We start from the raw sequence: 10,044 nt of genomic DNA on the forward strand, positions 1-10,044 counted from the left end.
TCAGTTCGTGCTCCAACTCTTAGTTGCAAGTAAGTTGATCTGTTGAACTCTGTTTATTCATGGTTTATTCGGACAACATCAAATGTGTGTTACAACTTTTTTTTGTCTTGTAACTGGATTTAGAGTTTGAAACACTGAACGGCGTGTATATTGCTGTCAGCTGGGTGGCTAAAGGGTAGTTCGCTTTGGGGTCGGCTTTTCTGGGTTTGATACCTGTAACGTGTGCGTTAGACATTAGATGGCGCTACAATAAAGCGAAATAATTCGCCATACGGGTACATCTTGAAATATATGGATATAATCATACGAAAAATGCAAAGGAGTTGTTTAGCCGTATGTCTGTGTTACTGAAAGATAAATTTAACAAAATAATCATGTTTTGTTTAATTTTACACCTTTACTCCTAAGTCTTGCTTTCAATTTTTAAATATGAGCCGTGACCTTAGACCACTCCCCTTGCATCCAAAACCAAGGCCGAATTGTTTTAAATGAAGACAGTTTAGATATTTTGTGGAGTGGCAGTAAGAATAAAACAGACGCATATTGCATTTTAAGCTCAGAGTAACGGGACAATCAGTTTCATAAAAGCTGTGGTGGCATGTCAGGGTGAGTAAGCAAGCGAGACGTCACTTTCATTGGCCTTAGGTAAACGAGCTTTTCCGAAATTAGTCGACGTTTGTCGAACGGTCTGTCCTACCGGACTGCTTGAGGCGGCCGTAACGCCATGTTGAGCGAAGTCTCTCATCTTTATAAGAAATTACTTTTAAAATGCAGCGCGCTGGTAAAAATCGTTGAATAAGAGCGGTATCCAAGCCTGGCGACGTTTGTCTGAGGAGGATAATCAAACCGGACCCGTGGAGATCCCGGGCGGGGAGGGGGAGACAAACCCCCTGCCGTCCCCATGAGCAGCACTTACAGCCCCGATAAAAAGCGGATAAAAAGGATTTTTTCCCGAAAAATGGCTTTTTTTAGTCTATAGCCAACTATCCGAATTCCTTGCTTAAGGAATTTAAAGTCTGCCTAGAGAGGATACGGTTGTCTATGCATGATATATAGGTATTCAGCACCGGTATACAGGAGCGTATTGTTTTCTTTTGTTCAAATTTCGCAATGAGTTTGCCACCGAAAGTGGTACCGAAACAAACAGCTGTCGCAGTTAGTGGACCTGTAACTGGGCCGTCACAACCGAGCCAACTGCGGACTACCCTGACTTCCATGTCGTTACCACCGGGACCCCCGACCGCTCCTCAACCGCCTGCCGTGCCGCCACCCCAGTATCCTTCACTGACAACAATACCCGTTGTTTCACTGAGCCAGGTACTGATGGAAAAAAATTTGGTGGTGTTTCCGACCAAACGTAAATTAATATTAGGTAGTATGCAGCCTGTGGCTAGCAAGCTAACGGTGCAGTGTGAGAAATATTATATGGATGGGATAAGCTAGCCAGTGAGCGGATTACCGCGCCAGAATGTTAACCTAATAATTAGCCAGTAATTGCTAAGAGACTCAGTAGGTAATTCATTGTTATTCTCAGAAAATATTTTCATGTTTGGGTGTAGTTCTGTGTGTAATTTATATGAAGTAGGAGGAATTTGGTGTTCTAGTGTAGAGCTTGCTTATCTTGCTAGCTAACTTAAATAATACTCGCCTCAACTCAGTGATGCTTTGTTAGTTGAACTTGATTTCAGCTTTGTGAGCAGTGTGAAGCAAGAGGACAATATGTACTTGGAAAACTAACCATTGTGAAGCAGTTTGTAAATGGCGTTCGAATTTTTCCTCAAATGAGGAATTTATATAAACTTCAATCTCCAAATTTGGCTGTTAATCTTAGTACTGCATTAGCTATCTGTAAATATTGGGGTTCCCAACCCGCCCGCAGGTGTCCAGCGGGCCTCGGGCAGGCCGTCCTCACAAAGTACTCGTGCATTCATACCGAAGCTTGTTTTCTGTTTACTTACATGGATTGGACTACGCACTATATGTGGCCTGGTAATGTTACTAATGGATATTGAAGTGCTAATTTATGCTTTTAGATCTTAATATAGTTGCCCTCCATAGTATATTATTATAATATGTTATTATAGATAATAACCGATTCACTACAATTTTGAATGAGGAATGAGGTTAACTGAAATAGCTGATGTCTCTCTTGGGTCAACGACGGTGACACAAACTTTAATACCAACAAGTTTAAATCAGAGCAATGGGACGTTGTCCTTAACGCAGTGCCTATAGGTTAGGTTAAAAGGTTATAAATATTTGATATGATTAATCTTGTGTGTTGATTGACGTTCTCAGTGTTATATACTGGTTTTTAAAGAGGAGGAATGCAGACAGGAGTAAATTTTAGCTGTGATATATTTTTTTTATTACATTCACCATTTAATCATTCCAGAAAATTGCACGTGTCTGCTGTGTAAGTATGTAGAGTCAACATAGTTCCATTAACATCACTTGACTTTGTTGGTGTGACATCAGTTGTACTGTATCAAGCACCTAGTTATTGCTTTGATCAGAGGGTTGCTCTCTGAGCATCCCATCCATTTAAGGCACTGAGGAGAGTTTAAGAAATTGCACAGACTGTGCCATGTTTACAATGTTTACATATCAACCAACTTGTTGTCTCCCACAGGTCAAATCAGTGCTCTAAGACTATTATAAGCCTGGTGTCACTGCCTAACCACATTGTGGTTTGCCACCAAGAACCGGTGAAAAGTGTGTGGCCAGATTGGATAGTGGTACACCACAAGAAAATCAGCATTGCCTTTTGCTGGCTTTACTGAGATCCTGAAGTGCTCAAATTGTCTTATGAGTGGTTCCACAACCAAACATTAGACATGTGTAGTAGCTGCATTTAAAATGCTAAGTATTTGAGTAGAACCACAGACTTTTAGTGAACCACAGACTTAATCTTTTGTGGAAAACTTTAAGAGGTCAAAATTTTATGTTGATTTCAAAAACAAAAAAAACGGCTGTTATTGCTGGTGCAGCGCCTGTGTGTGTAATAGCGTATGCTAAATTGTTGTTCCTGGTGTCAGAATGTGTTTTTGCTGTAGATTTTTATTTGTTCTATATTTTCAAGCTCATTACCATTTTCAAGTTCATTATCATTGTTAATTAGGACAGCATTTGGTTCTAAAGCTGTTGAGCTGTCAATATTTGTAGATGCGCTGTCTGCTTCATTGGTATAATGTCCAGTATATTCTGTGATTTAATGTGTGGGTTAACTGTACAGCTGCATGCCAAACGAATGTTCAGATTCTAATTGGGCCTACTTGTGTTACATTCAAGAACACCTAGAACAAAGTGATAAGTAGAAGTACTTTAATTTCTTTCAAACTTGATTCTTGAGTCTCAGTCATGTAACATAAACAGTTTTGTTTTGTTTTGTTTTGTTTTTTGTTTTGTTTTAATCTGTGGAGTTGTATTGCTGAGTAAGGACTTTTGGGACACTGTAGGGTTGGGATTTGTCAAAGAGAGACAGTTAGGTCAAAAAATGCCAAAACACTTTGGGTGCTAAAAGCCTCCGCATGAGGAAGAGGCCCTGTTTGACATTTTCCATTAAGCACAATGTCTCTTTTTTGGCTATAGTTGTCAAGTCATTTGGCGACAGCATGTATCTCTATTCTCAATAACAGCTTATTTATATGTTTGTGTCATCTGACCCGCAGCAGGTTACCAAATATCAAGCCAGTTGTTTTTGTTTTGGGGTTGAAAAAGAAATGTTGTCAGTAGACAGTTTCATAGAAACTTCTTAGTATGGCTGTGGGCACATTATGCTAATTGTTGACAGACAAGTAATGGTACAGAGTCTGCATTGGTACAAAGAGATTAAACAAACATTTGCGTAAAATCTGTTCCCAAACTGTTTTTCAAGTTTGAAATTCATTTATTTTATATTTATTTATGAAGATTTGTTTTGTATGTTTATCTGTGTGTATCCACGCTGTTAAACAGTCTGGATGGGTTATCACCACTAGCGAGGAGTTTGTGGTATGTTTGTTGAATGGCTAGTTGATAGTGTCTGATGGGGGAAAAGCACCCCACTCATTTTTTTTTATCTATTTTTTTTCAACTTATAGAAATCAAGAGATAGTATCATTTTAGGGATGGTCTTCATAGAAAGTGTCTTTTGTACTGCTAACCTTGGGTAGATAATCCTCTGGAGTTAATACACTGTCAGTAAGGCCTCTTGAAGTTCCGACTGAACAATGGCACATATCCATATACAGACCGTCTCTGACGACGCTATTCCATTTATTCAGGCTTGACAGGGTGAGTGTTTATTAACCAGACTGAGGATGTTTGTGCTTCGAAGACTTCCCACATTGCTCATTATTGATTTTGTAGTGAATATGGAGATGGCTTGACTTTTCCTTAGTTCGTCTGTCTGTGTGTGTGTGTGTGTGTGTGTGTGTGTGTGTTTGACATAGCCTTCAAGAGTTCTGCCATGTAGGCCATGACAAATACAAAGATACAGTCAGGAAACAAATGATCTATGGAAGCGGTAATATCAGCAGGCCGTGTGAGAAGGCGTCCAGATAGCTTTACTTTTCCACAACTGGAAGTCTGTTCTACACTCAAATAGGCTGTGTGGGCAGTGGTAATACACTCATACATGAGATGTCTGCTTATCTGTAAAGCAAGGTTAGACACTCCACTTCATCTCTTTGGTACTAGCGCAGAAGAGCAATGTTTTTAGGCTTGTAAATAAAAGGATGGTATTGGAAGGTTGTTTTTCATGATAAAGGCCAGCTGCCCCTGGGCTTTGGACCAAAGGTTTCCACTGGACATGTGTGATTTGGTGCTTTAAGCTGAAAAATATTCTGCAAATTAGTCAAAACCTTAACATTTTCATTCTGGTGATTCTGAATCCTCTTTGTTTTTGCTTAAGAGGATTTATGGTTTCTTCCTACAGTGTGTACATCTTTGAAGGGTAGACTCTGCTGTTCAGAGCCAATGACAGTAGTCGCATTCTTTCCACTGTACAGTGAAACTAGATCTGCAGTAGATGTAGTTTGTGTCTGCTGTAGGCACCATGTCATAAACTTCTGGCAAGACCCAAGGCCTAAGACATCTGTAGTGCCTCTTAATTTGCCCAGTAATTGAAAGAATGACATTGATGTGGGTATAAGTGTTGTAGGGATACAAAGCTGGTGATTATTCTGGTATTTTTTGAACAGTTGAAAATCAGTGGTTAACAGGTTCACAAATGAGGTGTGTCTTTAACTGGCACAAAACGTGGCCAAAGCATGAGAAGCGGGTATGTGGTCTTTAGCGGAGATCTCCATGGCTCACACAGTGCTGGGTTACTGCAGTTACTTGACTGATGAGGCTCATCTCAAACTCACACACTCACACAGTCACATCACTGACTCAGCTACGATGGCCTTTTCTTGTGTCCAAGCAGTGAACTGAATCAGGCCCTATATTTTGAGCTGGTGTGTAGCAGAGTTTGATTATATTGCTTTCATTTACACTTCAATTACTATAATACTTTCTCTCTCTCTCTCTCTCTCAACCCCTCTGTCTCACACACTCACATACACACACAAAGTGACAAGTCTGGCAGCATGTGTTGCAGTGTTTGTCCTCTACTCCCAGAGGATGGGAACCCCAGTCAGCATGTGCCTGTGCTGATGGTGTTGTGTGAGGAGTTTATGTGTGCACGCAAAAGAGAGACTGAGTTGGGGAGGAGGGGGGGGGGGTTACTGCAGGTTGCCAGAGCAACGGCTGGTACATACGACTGCCACTGCACTCCTCAGACAATGGCAGCGCTGCTTAGCATTCACAACGAGAGACTGAGGCGGTGCTTCCCACCGTCTGCCAACAATACTCAGGATACTAACCTCAGCTCTCTCCTCCCATAGCCCCTCGACTTCTCCATGCATTTTACCATATAGATTCTCTCTCTCTCTCTCTCTCTCATGCTCTCTTTTCCCACTGCTGGGAAAAAAGCTATTGAAAGCTGTTCTACGTTGGGTAGCCTGTGTTGTTTCTGTCTTTGCGTGTGTCTTTCATGTGTCCCTGGCAGTCAGGTTACAGTCAACCACGGAGGCCACAAGCACTACTGACCAAGCATCAGTTTATAGTAGACATCAGACTCCTGCAGTATGGTTATCTAGGATGTTCTCTTTTATTTCGGACAAGGTGTTTATGAACAATCAGATTTTCCTATAGAGGAGAGAGGAACGATAGGACTCTGTGTGTGGTGCATTGCTGGCCGACTTTGTGCATATGTAGAAGTCTGAAAAAGTGTGGGAAGAAGTGAGTCATTTGTACTGTAAATGAATAGGCTACATGACAGTGAGATTATGTGGGGATATGTCTGCTGAAATAACTGTACCCTAGTTTAGCCAAGTGTTTATTCTGAACCGTTCTCATAGGTAGTGATGCTGTTAATGAATCCACTGCTTGATTAGACTCAGCCCTCTGTGCTCTGACAGAGTTTCAGGAGATCACTTCCCTCTTCTCAGTTTCACCGCTCACATTCATCTTAATTCCAGCACAGTGATCCTGTATGTCAATTCCTTTCAATTTCCCTCCTCAGAGTTAAACTTATCAATTCAGATGGGGCCGCAAGGCCATGACAGTCACAGATTTCCTTGTATTGTATCTGAATGTTACGGTTTCAAAAACAAAAAGGAGATGCAGAATGCTGAAATCATCTGTTATTTATTTTAGAGTTAGGCTGTTTAAAATCAACTTTATCATGGTAGAGGAAATGAAAAGAATACGGTCTATCAGATACACAGTTTAGGTGAATTCTGAACAAACTGAGATTGAAAACAGAATCCGGTGCAACTCTGGCCTTTATTGGTTATGTTACCCTGGGTTATGCTCTGTGTACTGCAGTTCCATAGATAGGCACTGTGTGTTTATCTAATGCACTGAATGGTGAGAGTCTCTATAGACTGAAGGTAGTTCTGCACCATCTGCTCTGTCTCCACTCACTTCCTTTGGCTGCAATCTGGATTCAGTGTATTCAGGTAGAGCACACGCTCTCTCTCTGTGCATACACACTGCCTGCTCGCCACGTGGCTAAAGGCTAGTCTCTTCTCTTCTCTATCTCTCTCTCTCTCTCTCTCTCTCTCTCTCTCTCTATCTCTGTCTATCCATCTATCTGTCTTTTTCAATCTCAAGGCAAAAGCCTGCATAGAGCTGCTCAAGTGTGAGAGCACAGTCATCAGGATGACCCCCAACAAATCCCCTTTAACTTCTGTGCTGATTTCATGACAGTTTGGGTCTTTACTGAAACTCTTTAATGATAGTGTGGCTGTTAACGCATTACAGGTTCAGTCACATCGGGTCATCTGAAATGTCCTACACAGGCAGTTTTCTATAATTTATATTTATAGGTCAGACCTCACACTCCCTGATTAGCTTTCTCAATATCGTGTAGAGTATAGTTCAGTCAGCATATAGACCTATAGAAGGTTTTCTCACCTTGAATGTCCTCTCTGTCCCTATCTCTCACTCTCTGTCTCACGCTCTCTGTTCTCACACATGTATTCTCTTTGATGCATATGGTAGGTAAGTGGATTTTCATTAAGCTAATAAGGTTACTGAAGTAGCCTAAGGCTTTCCTTCCCTCTTCTGTGACAGTCCAGCATTAAGAAATCCAGTCTTCTTTATCTGCCCACTTAGACTACCACACATGGGACAGATCTTTTGTCCATTCACTGAGTGCAACCTTCCTTTTTAAATGGGAGAGTGAGAATTAGAGAACAGCTTGAATCTGCATCTAGAGTTCTGATTCAGTCTGCGTTATGCCCCGTTAAACCCAGTGGAATACACAAACGTTGTTTGGAATATCAGACTGCCAGGGTTGCATAGCAAAACACTTTGGGTTTCTGCTCTGTGTGAAACTTTGCAAATCCAAATTTCCGGTACGTTCCCACTGTAAGCAGTGCACCTGTTGGTAAATATCCCGCATGCCATGTTATTACAGTTTTGCCTTGGCACATACTAAAGGATTATGATTATGCAATTGTGTATTAAAGTACAATCGCAAAAATGGAGTCGGCCTGTAATTCCAGTCAGTCATGTGGTGTAACTTGCCAAAGCTGTGCCGGTGTCAGCTGTCTGCTCTCACCTGATCGGTTTTCCTCACTGGCAGCTTGCTCTGGCTTTTCTCTGATGTGATGTCCCTGTGATGTCAGCCACTCAGGGGGTTTTCCTCTGTGGGTCTGAAGTGGGTTTCACCTGGACTGCTCGTAATCCTCATGTTCTGCCCCCACCCCCACACCCAAAACAGCCCTCATGCCAGGGGTCAGCTCAGTGCTGTACCACATGTTCCCACAACATCTCCTGTTCCACAGGGCTGGTTAAATACTGCACACATAGCCAGTGTGAGGGGTTTTGTTTTTTTGGTTGTTTTTTTTTTGTTGTTGTTTTTTTTAAGTGTCCACTCAGTATTGTGCAGCCCCTCTTTCCTCTTTTCTTTTTTTTCCTCCAACACATCGCTTTTCTTTCGCTCTGTGTTTCTTAAACTTTTTTTTTTTTTCAACCCTTTCCCTCTCTCCCACATTCTCAGAGGTGATGTTGGCAGTGTGCCAGAAGAGATGAGGCCGGGGAATGAGAGGCGCGGGCGGGGGGGGGTGGCTTTGGAGGCTGGGATTTCAGTGCAAGACAAAAAAGTGTCAGAGAGCAGGAGGAAAGCCAGACCCTGGCCTTCCCTGAAACCATGTGATCAGCCTGTCTCCGTGTTAGTGCAGCAGGGAGAACCGACAGAGCCGGTTCCTGAGGTTCCCGTTTTCTATCTGTCATTCACTTTTATGCGATTCATATCTCCGTCTCTCTCTCTCTCTGTTTGTTTTAGTCAGTGTCTCATACCAGTGGCCAGAAGTACCTCAGGCAACACCTGCAGTCAAAGTGTAACACAAGCATTGCCATATCTTTAAAGTCAACTGAGAGGTTTTTCTTTTTTTTTTCGGCAGTGTTATTGTTAATCACCTAAATCTTCAATGGTTTACAGAGCGCCAGGGTGTTGACTTTGCATTTGTATCTTATTAAAATATCTGTGCTTGGTTGGATACAAAGGTGATATTTTGTCAAGCGCAGTACTCAGTCTTAAGTCGAACCAGGCTAAGGCAACATAGAGTACTTTCTGAGCATTCATAACAAGTAGTATCAGATAAGTTGCCTGTTTTTTGCTATCATAAATCTTTCTGGACAGATAGATACTTAAAGATACAGAGCCGCAAATTTCTGTATTGTAGATGGAATTAGTTGCAGTAGTCTTAAACCGTTCTTGTCCAATATGATTTTAAACAGTCATTTTGTTAAAATTGTTGGATTGGTAATTTTGTCCTGTGTTTACTAATAGAGTTAGAGGGAGTCCAGATACAAGCCATATCTGGAAGGTTTAGAACTCCATGTCAGGATTTCTCTTTGACATCTCCCTCCCTCATGAAGGTACATGGTGTACTCAAAGGGGGGAATTGGACATTTTGGGGGGAAGGGAGAACTGTGGACTGTTTGGTAGACCAGAGAATTCATGCTGTGGAGTGAAAAATCCAGTCTCTAAACTGGTTCATTATGCCTAACTTGTACACCCTGTCAGTACTGTTATGCTAAACTTCTCTGAATGCTTCTGAAGTTGAGTCAGCAGTTTAATGAGTCCTTGACTATCATCATTTGGTGTGTTTAGGAACATTTATTCATGTTAAATACACTGACTTCAGACATTGGTCGTCTTATGTAACTCAGGTTGCTAGAACTCAAGTTACTTGCTTTTAAATGTTTAAGTCTGTACTCTTCACTTCTAGTGAGGCTCACCTTTGGCCTGCTTTGACCTTAAATTGACCCATTACAGACTTTTCCTTAACATGCCACACTCCAGGATCCCTCGGGTACCACTGTCTTTGGAGGAGCGGATCTTTCCCACACAGCCAGGGGTGACCGCAGTATACAGCGTGAGTTGCAGTACCACATACACACACACACACAGTTCACCTGTCATAGAACATGAGGTAACCACACTGTATAACATGAGTTACAGTGCTACATATACACATACAATCCCTCTGTTCAGCTGTCATA

Source organism: Chanos chanos, chromosome 6, assembly GCF_902362185.1.
Source record: "Chanos chanos chromosome 6, fChaCha1.1, whole genome shotgun sequence".
Lineage (NCBI taxonomy): Eukaryota > Metazoa > Chordata > Actinopteri > Gonorynchiformes > Chanidae > Chanos > Chanos chanos.